Raw genomic sequence first — 9189 nt, forward strand, 5'->3', positions numbered from 1 at the left:
TTTAAAAATAAATGGGATTCAACGAAGGCATTGTACCAAGCATGGGTGTACTACACTACCAAAGCTACTGGACTTGGTTGGGATCCGGTGAAGCAAACAATTACAGCAGATGATGCACAGTGGGCTGAATTGATCAAGGTGTATGATATATATAGGATGTGTATGCTATATTTACATTTCAAAAAAGATGGACCAGATTTTGGTTATTAACTTGTGAAATCTTATGCAGGCTAACAAGCTTATTGCGGGGTTCAAGAAAGGTCCGCCCGACAACTTGGGGTTGATGGAGGTCATGTTTGAGGATGCCCATGTTGATGGAACATCGGCGGTCATGCCAGGAGTGCCAAGAGAAGTACCAAAAGAAGTGCCCGCTGATTTGGTTCATCTTGTAGATGATGAAGGCTCGGCGCCAACACCTCCAAGTGTGAATAGAAAGCGTGGGGCTGCTAGGATTCCATGCAGCCCGGGGAAGAAGAAGAAGAACCCCATGCAACAAGAATTCAAGCGTTATGTTGACCATTGCATTAATGAAGACCGTGGAATATCATCTTCAACCAAAGTGGTTGAAGAAATTGAAGCCATAATGAAAGAAGTTGTGGAATGTGGAGCCGTTGAGGGTAGTGTTGAGCATGCTATACTGAAGATTGGTTCCAGATTTCAATTAGGATCAAGATTGGTTCCAGATTTCAATTAGGATCACAAGGTTTAAAATAGCGCGCTAAAAAAAATAGCGGCGGCAACCTGTAAATGCTATGCACGCTATATCATACTAATAGCATGCTATACTACAGGCGTTTCAAAGAAACATCAGATAAAATCTAAAAATAAAGGATTTTGATCCGAAAGTGACAGATTCGTAGTACATACATAATCAAATACAAAAGTAGTTCCTCCAATTTTTTAGGAGCCTAACATCAATATTTCACGAGATAACAACATTGTATAAATTATTTATTAAGAATCATCATTATTACTGATATTATCTTTAGATTTAGAAGAGGAATCAACAGATTGACGGTCATCATTGCAACAAACAAAACAAAATTTCTTCTTTTCTTACCTTATCAATAGACTGTAAAAAATAGAAAGCCAATGTTACGATGTTTTAGCGCGATATAACATGCTATTTCGCAAATAGCGTCATATCGAGCAAAATTACTAGAATTTAGCGTGAACTATCAAAATATGCTAATAGCGCGCTATTTTAAAGGCGGACGCTACGCGTCGGTCGCCGGATGGGACGGCCGAAAATCGGTCGTTCTCCGCGCCGTACGATCATGATCCGACGTCCGAAATTTACCGCGGTGCAAGATTTGCATTTTGCCCCCTGTTTTTCTGAAACTTAACCCGCGGTCCTTATACTAAGTATTACAACAAAATATCTCACTTCGCTTACATAAAATATGTACTATTACAACAAAAAATTACAAAAAATATAAACAAAATAGTATTATAAAAAAATGGTTAAACAACAATTGTTTTGCTATAGGTTGGTTTACAACAAAAATTGACAACAATTACAATAAAAAATCAAAAGCTATAACAACAAAAAAACATGTGTTCGTGGCTGTGAACATTTGATTGAAAATAACACATTTTATATATATCAAATTACAACAAAAATCACCAGCTATTTTTACCAAAAATTATTAGCGATTACAACAAAATAATTTATAGCAAAACGTCCAGGTGAACATTACAACATCTCTGACATGCTTTCTCTATAACTTTTATATGCATTTGTTACAAAACTAACGAACATATACAACATCTCTACGAAAAAAAGTGTCCATGACTAAAACAATTACACCAAAAATCACAAATAATTACAACAAAAAAGTCATCCGTTTACAACGTATCAAGAAACACACATTTTCGTAACATATCACTTAGAAAAATCTTACAAAATATGTCGTGTGAGTTTACAACAAAAATTTTATCTAATTGTTACAAATCTGGAAACAATACTGTACATTTCTTAAAAAAAAAGCAACACTCCAGTTTGGGCCGAAAACCAGGCCCATAAAGGGCCGCGCGGAGCGAGGGACGACGACCGATCGCTGGCGAGCGATCGGTCGCCGGATCTGAAGCGTTTTCCTATTTTAAACCTTGATTAGGATGCGCGGCAGTTTTCATCCTTCTTCTGTTCACCGTATCTCTCATGCCACCAAGTACTGCGAAGGACGGAAGAGGGCGAACTCTATAGCATTAAAAGATATTGATGTTGAAAAAGACGATGCAAAATACTCCTATTTTACCTAGCTTAAAATTAACAAATTTAAACTTCATTCAATTGCTCACAAAACGAAGAATTATACCTCCCCTTTGCATCTGCATATTTATTCCCCATCATGTCCATATGATTCTTGACCACAAAATCAGATGGACACAATAAGCCCTAAAGGGTACAACCTGGCTAGACCTTGTCGGCACTAGGTATGCTAGAGGACCAGAGCGGTGGAGGGAGTCGTGACGAGGTGCAGGGATCCCAGCCAGGGGCGGCGCCGGCGACAAGGCACCATCGTCCATCGAGGACTCGTTCTAGAGTGCCAAGTTCTCTCCTGTCTCCTGGAGTCGATGGAAGACGAAGTGGCACAGACATAGGACATACATGGATATTTCAGGAGCGTTTGGTTCCCAAGCTAGAACGGTTTTAACCTAGCGTGGCTAGGTTATGCGTTTGGAAGCTACAAAAAAACCCATGCTTTTAGGCCGGGCCAGCCCATAGGGCAGGGCAGAGGGGCGCTCGCCCCGGGCCCTCGACAGTGAGGGCCCTAGTCCAACATTTGTTTGCACACTTAATACATTTATATTTATAGTTTTTAGGCAGTAGAGTTTAAAATAATTTTAGAAAATATAGAAGGTTCAAGTTGTAGCTTAACGTGCCTATACTCCGACTCCTTCTCTAATGTGCAGAACAACACGGACCCTCATAATTTTTTCTATTATTTCTATTTCTCGCAAACAATACACATGTACACAAGTAGCTATTGGTAGAAATAATAATCATGGTATATAGTTTGTGCGATCAATAGAAATAAATAGTTTCAAACATCTTCAGCAATATTCTTAAGACCACAGATCTTTCAAATGTAAATATTATTTAGTTTGTTATTGCATTATAATATTTATCTTGCTGAATAATATTTCTTAAGTTTTTTTTTGTGTGTGACCAAGTGATGAAGCTTGAGTGAGATTGTTAAGGGGCCTAGAAAATTAATCATGCTTAAATTTTAAGTAAGATATATAAATTTAACATAAATAAATATTTTTTTTAAAAAAATCAGGGTAGGGGGCCATTGCCCCCTACCCTAAAAAAGCTTAGCTACTATGAAAGAGTGAAAGGGGTCCTTGGTATCGTTTGGCCCTAAGGCCCCCAAAATTTATGGACCGTCGCTAACCTGCGATGGCTAGACAATCCTAGCTCAGCTCTAAGAGCCAAATCAACCGAAAAGATACTTCTCATGTCTTCCGCAATGAGCTAAGGATCTGCTAAATAGCACAACTCGGAGCTAGCAATTTAACCAAATGGATTGTCTTGTCCATGTATGCATAGCTCATTAGCTCGGGCTAGCTAGTTGTGTGTTGTCAGGCTTGAGGGACAACCAAACGCTCGTCCTAGCTTGGCAGCAGCCCCAAGTTGGAAGGAACTCCACCAAGCGCAGCCTATTTGGTAATTTTTTTTTCCTTCAGAACGCACAGAAACTGCACAGACGTCACCAGCTAGGGGACGGGTGCTTGGCAATGTCGCCCTCTGCAAGCTTGCCACCAGCTTCTTCGTCGTGATCCTGGAGTTCAGCTCCTACCCACTGTACCAACCGGTTGAGGTACAGCGCGATTGTGCGGAACATGCAGCTGCTCTACTTTGGAGCTCCACTGCATATGGCAGATGTTGTATGTGCTGATACTGTACTGTCGATTCTAGGTTGTCATATGGTCAGGCTGGCCTCTGTTCCTGAAATAGCTTCTCTGAAGATGGGCTAGTCTTGATAATCAGAATTCGGTTCGTAGAGCTGACATGATCAAGGAGCATGTCCAGGGCATGTTTCCCTAGCGGCAGTGGACACCACCTTGTACACTGTGACGCCGTCCTGCTTTTCAAACCATGATCTGGAGCATGGAGCATCTCCACCGGCGCATTCTAAATAGACACCAGAATGTGTCGGCAGTCTCTTATCGGGGGTGCCGACACATGCTTTCCAATTTGAGAGGTGTTGCATCATCGGCTACTCCGGAACAGCGGCACTTGAGAAATTTAAATTTTCATAAAATTTGAACTTGCACAAAAGACGTCGGATTTCATTTTAGTTCATATAAAGTTTGCCAAATTTGAACTATAGGACGATTAAAAAAACAAATCTAAACGCGGTCAAAGGCGTTGTAATCGAAGAAGCTATCGGCTTCGCCGCCGGTGCCGTCACCATCCGAGCCGAACTCGAAATCGTCATTGTCGTCCTCCGACAAAAACACTGGAGGTCGATGAGGCGCGGTGGGATGACCGCCGAATTCAAGGATGAGCGGGAGAGCACCGCTGCAGATCGAGGAGGCACGGGAAGGCCAGGCGCTGGAGGTTGGAAAGTGGAAAAAAAATTACTCCGTAGAAGTTTGGCACTTCAAATGTTGAAAAAAAAAATAGAGAAAAGGGACGTCCCCCCGGTTCAATGTTGAAATTTAGTACACTACTTTACTTTTATTTAGCGCCACCCCGGTCAAATTCGATCAAATGTGTAGGACCACAAATGGCATTCCGCATTCGGCGTCGGCCCAAAATGCCACCCTTCCGGCATTGCTCCGCCCCGCGACCCCGCCACGCTGCTCGTCCCTCGCCGGCGCCGCGGCCTCCTCCCAGTCCCTCCTCCGCCAGATCCACGCGCACCTCCTCGTGTCGGCCGCCTCGCCTCCGACTGCGATCACGCCGCCGCCGTCGCCTCCTCCAACCACCTCTCCTACGCGCGCCTCCTCCTCCCGCGGCGCCCCGCCACCCTATTCGTCCACAACTCCCTCCTCCGCGCCGTCGCGCGCGGGCCGCGCCCCGACCTCGCCTTCGCGGCCTCCCGCGAGCTCCCCCTCGCGCCCGACCACTACCCACTCACCTTCCTCGTCCGCGCCGCGACCTCCCTGGCTGCCGCCGCCGCATCGGCGATTCCCGTGCCCCCGGACGTGTGCGTGGACCTGCTCGCGGGGTCCGCGCACGCGGCGGACCCGCACGTGCATAGCGGCACCGTGTCCATGTACGCCGCGCTCGGTTCCGCCGGTGCCGTGCGGGCCTCCTTCGCGGAGATCGCGAGGCCGGACCTGGTCTCCCTCACCGCTATGCTGGGCGACCTTTCCGCGGGAGGCGACGTATACTCCGCGCGCGACCTGTTCGACGCAATGCCGCACAGAGACCACGTCGTGTGGAGCGCGATGATCGCGGGGTGTCCACACGGGCAGGCCAAGAGAAGCCTTGACGTTGTTCGACGAAATGCAGAAGGCCGGAGCGGCCGTCGGCAAGGCGGCGTTGGTGTCGGTGCTCGCCACGTGCGCGCAGATGGGCGTGCTCGAGCGTGGCATGTGGGTGCACTCCTACGTGCGCAGCCATGGGACGCAACTCTCTGTCACGCTGGGCACGGCGTTGCTGGATATGTATTCCAAGTGCGGCGTAGCGTCCATGGCGATGCAGGTGTTTGGGACCATGAGCGAGAGGAACGTCTACACCTGGACCGGCGCGCTGAGTGGCCTCGCGAAGAATGGCATGGGGAAGGAGTGTCTTGAGCTGTTCAGGCGCATGGAGGGCGTGGGGGTCGAGCCTAACGCTGTCACCTTCGTCGCGGTGCTTCGCGGATGCTCCGTGGCCGGGTTGGTTGACGAGGGACGGGCGTGCTTCGATTCGATGAGGGGCAAGCATGGAGTTGACCCTTGGCTTGAGCATTACGGCTGCATGGTCGATTTGTATGGTCGAGCGGGGCGTCTAGATGACGCCGTCGGTTTTATCAATGCGGTGCCGGTGGAGCCACATGAAGGCGTCTGGGGAGCACTCCTCAATGCTTCTCGGATTCACAACAAAGTCGAGCTGGGAAAATACGCGATGGACAAGTTCACTGCGATGGAGTCCAGAAATGACGCGGCTCATGTGTTGCTGTCTAATATCTACTCCGACTCGCAGAATTGGAAGGGTGTCAGCAAAGTCTGGGACGTAATGAAGGCCCAAGGGAGTGAGAAAGGTGCCTGGATGTAGCTAGTGTCATTGAGGTTTATGGCAATGTGCATGAGTTCTTCGTTGGGAGCAAGTCACACCCCAGACACAATGAGATTGACACAATGCTTGCAGAGATGAACCATAGGCTCAGGTTACAAGGGTACGCTGCCAACACGAAAGAGGTACTATTCGATATTGAGGAAGAGGAGAAAGAAAGCGCAATGTCCTTGCACAGTGAGAAGCTTGCCCTTGCCTTCGGTCTGATCACGTCGCCAGAAGGCACTGTGATTAGGATTGTGAAGAACTTAAGGGTGTGCACTGACTGCCATGACTATACCAAGTTGATATCTAAGGTCTTCGACAGGGAGATTGTTATGAGACATAGGAACAGGTTTCACCATTTCAAACATGGAGAGTGCTCGTGTAGGGATTACTGGTGATTTTTTCTGTAACTGTTCTGGTGCAATTTTGACGATACATGCACACTTAAAGACAAGTTAGCAAGATTGATGGCGTGATCGTTGGATTTGTGGGAGAGCTGCTGCAGACTTCGGCCCTGGGATTACCTTGCATGTCTGCATCAAGAATTCCAGAACCGTCGCTCAGGCCATGGTTGAGAACCGCTGGGTCGACGACATCAATGGCACCCTGGCCACTCGTCGGGCAAGGGAATGTATGTCACTTTGGTTGGAAGTGCATAGAGTGGCGAGGGGCGTTACCGTGCCGGATATGTTCACCTGGCCGTGGTCAAGCTCTGGGGAATACACTGCCAAATCCACCTATGCGATGCTGGCCCATGGCAGTGTCAGGTTCCAACTGGACAAAGCCAGCCATCTGGCAGGCCAAGGCAGCTCCCAAAAGTAAACTATTCATGTGGCTAGCTGTTCAACACCGGATTTGGGCTTCGGGTAGAAGATTCAGGCATGGCCTGCAAGCTCAATCTGCAGCTTGTTTTGCCTGCCGTCAAGAAGAAGACACCGGGGAGCACCTCCTGATTCAGTGTGTGTGTGGTTGCAAGGCAGGTCCTGTTCAGACACGGGCAAGCGCTGCAGATCAGCCTTAGGCTGGTGCCAACGCAGGCGGTAGGCGGGGCGCTACCGCCCGAGGCGGGGCGAGAGGGAGGCGACAGCGGGGCGAGACGTCAGCGCGGAGCGGTGGCGCGGGCGCCCGACGGTATCGCCCGCTACCGCCCGGCTACCGCCCGCGCTGGGGGCGAGAGGGAGGCGACAGGCGGGCGAGAGGGGGGCGGCAGCGTTGGCAGCACGGGGCGGTAGCGCGGGCGAGAGGGAGGTTGTAACGGCTAGCTGACGTGGCGCGATCTGATTCGTCCACGTCAGCTAGCCGTTGGGGTAGCCGTTGCTGGTTCAAAAAATCCGAAAAAAAAGCCAAAAACCCCAAAATTTCATCCCACCCCCTATAAATACCCCCCATATGGTTTCACTCACTCCACACCCATTTCATCTCATTCATCTTCTTCACTCTCTCAAATCTTCTCCACCATGTCCGGTTGGACTCCACCAGATTTGACCACGTTCACGGATCTGTTGCAGCTCGACGGGTCACCAATACACCTAGATGATGTCTCTCCGACACATCGTCGCTCCAATGTCGGTTCTTCGCCGCTTCCCCGAGTTTTATACTCCTCCGACACACCACCTCCGGGGCCATATGGGCCATACGCTGAAAGTGCATGGAGCCCCCATGTGTGGTTTTGGTAATTAATGACAATCCCTATGGACTAATGTTTGCATTGAGTTATATTTGTAGGAGTTGTCCATAGGCAATTCTTGAACCATATGTTGGCTTCAAGGTTGCAATAAGAAGAAATTGATGAAGGATATCAAGTGTCAAGTATATCTTGAAGATGAAGATGTAGTGAGCCCTCAAGTTACTTCAAGACATCAACATGATGAAGAATGAAGAAATGTAGTGCAAGTTCAAGATGAGCCAACTCGAAGAGTTCATAAGCTTGAAGCTTGCCATGGAGAAATGATGTGCAAGTTCAAGATGAGCCATCTCGAAGAGATCCTTTGCTTGAGTCTTGCCATCCATATGATGATCATGGATATGTGAAGATGCGCCGAAAAAGAAGCTCTCCCATGGTAGATTATGGGGGAGCAATCCACATGGTGGTCATGGTTATGCGAAGATGCGCCGAAGAAGAAGCTCTCCCATGGTGGTTTATGGGGGAGCAATCTACAAGACTTCGTCAAGCAAGCACAAGCAAGAAATGCGTTCCATCTTGTTGAGGTCAAGATCGTCGTCATCAAGCTCAAGTGGAATGCGCAAGTATAAGGTTTGCTCTTGATAGGGTTTCTTTCTCACCGGTCTCATAGTGTAGTTGGAGACCGGTTTATAGTTTAGTTGCCGTACTGTCAAGAGGGCTCTCGAGTGAGTAACTCGATCGTATCGTTCGGAGAGAGCTCAAACCTTTGCATCCTTGCATCATCTTTCTTGGTTGTCATTTGGACCTTATCCATGTGATGTTTTAGAGCTTATGCTTATTCTCATGACAAACTCTAGTTCATCGAAAACGGATTTCGCATAGATCACTTGTTGCGTTTTCGAGTTTGGTTCATCATCTTTCTTGGTTGTCATTTGGATCTTATCCATGTGATGATTTAGAGCTTGTGCTTATTCTCATGACAATCTCTAGTTCATCAAGAATGGTTTTTGCACGGGCAACTTGTTGCATTTTCGAGATTGGAGGTTTTACCGGTATGTCTTTTTAGATAGGTCAAACCTTTCATCATTTGTTTCTATCCTCCCTTGTTGGACTATGATGGTTTCCTGCATGATCTTGTAGAGCTTGTTCCTAGCTTCAAAACAAGCCCAAGATCATCAAAATCGGAGTCCGGATGCTAAAGTTATGCCCGTTTTAGTTTTGGTGTTTCTGCAGTTTACTTGGGCCGGATATTTCGGAAATATCCGGCCCGGATTATCCGGGCCGGATATTTCGGAAATATCCGGCCCCCTCGAAATCGACTAAGGACCTGGGGAATTGCTGCTCA

At 47.7% G+C, this 9189-nt stretch overlaps 1 pseudogene; it reads left to right on the forward strand.

The window, feature by feature from the left end:
- The first annotated feature begins 4723 nt into the window (after positions 1 to 4723).
- LOC124663203 lies at positions 4724 to 6618 on the forward strand (annotated as a pseudogene).
- Positions 6619 to 9189: the final 2571 nt, after the last annotated feature.

This window comes from Lolium rigidum, chromosome 6, assembly GCF_022539505.1.
Source record: "Lolium rigidum isolate FL_2022 chromosome 6, APGP_CSIRO_Lrig_0.1, whole genome shotgun sequence".
Classification (NCBI taxonomy): domain Eukaryota; kingdom Viridiplantae; phylum Streptophyta; class Magnoliopsida; order Poales; family Poaceae; genus Lolium; species Lolium rigidum.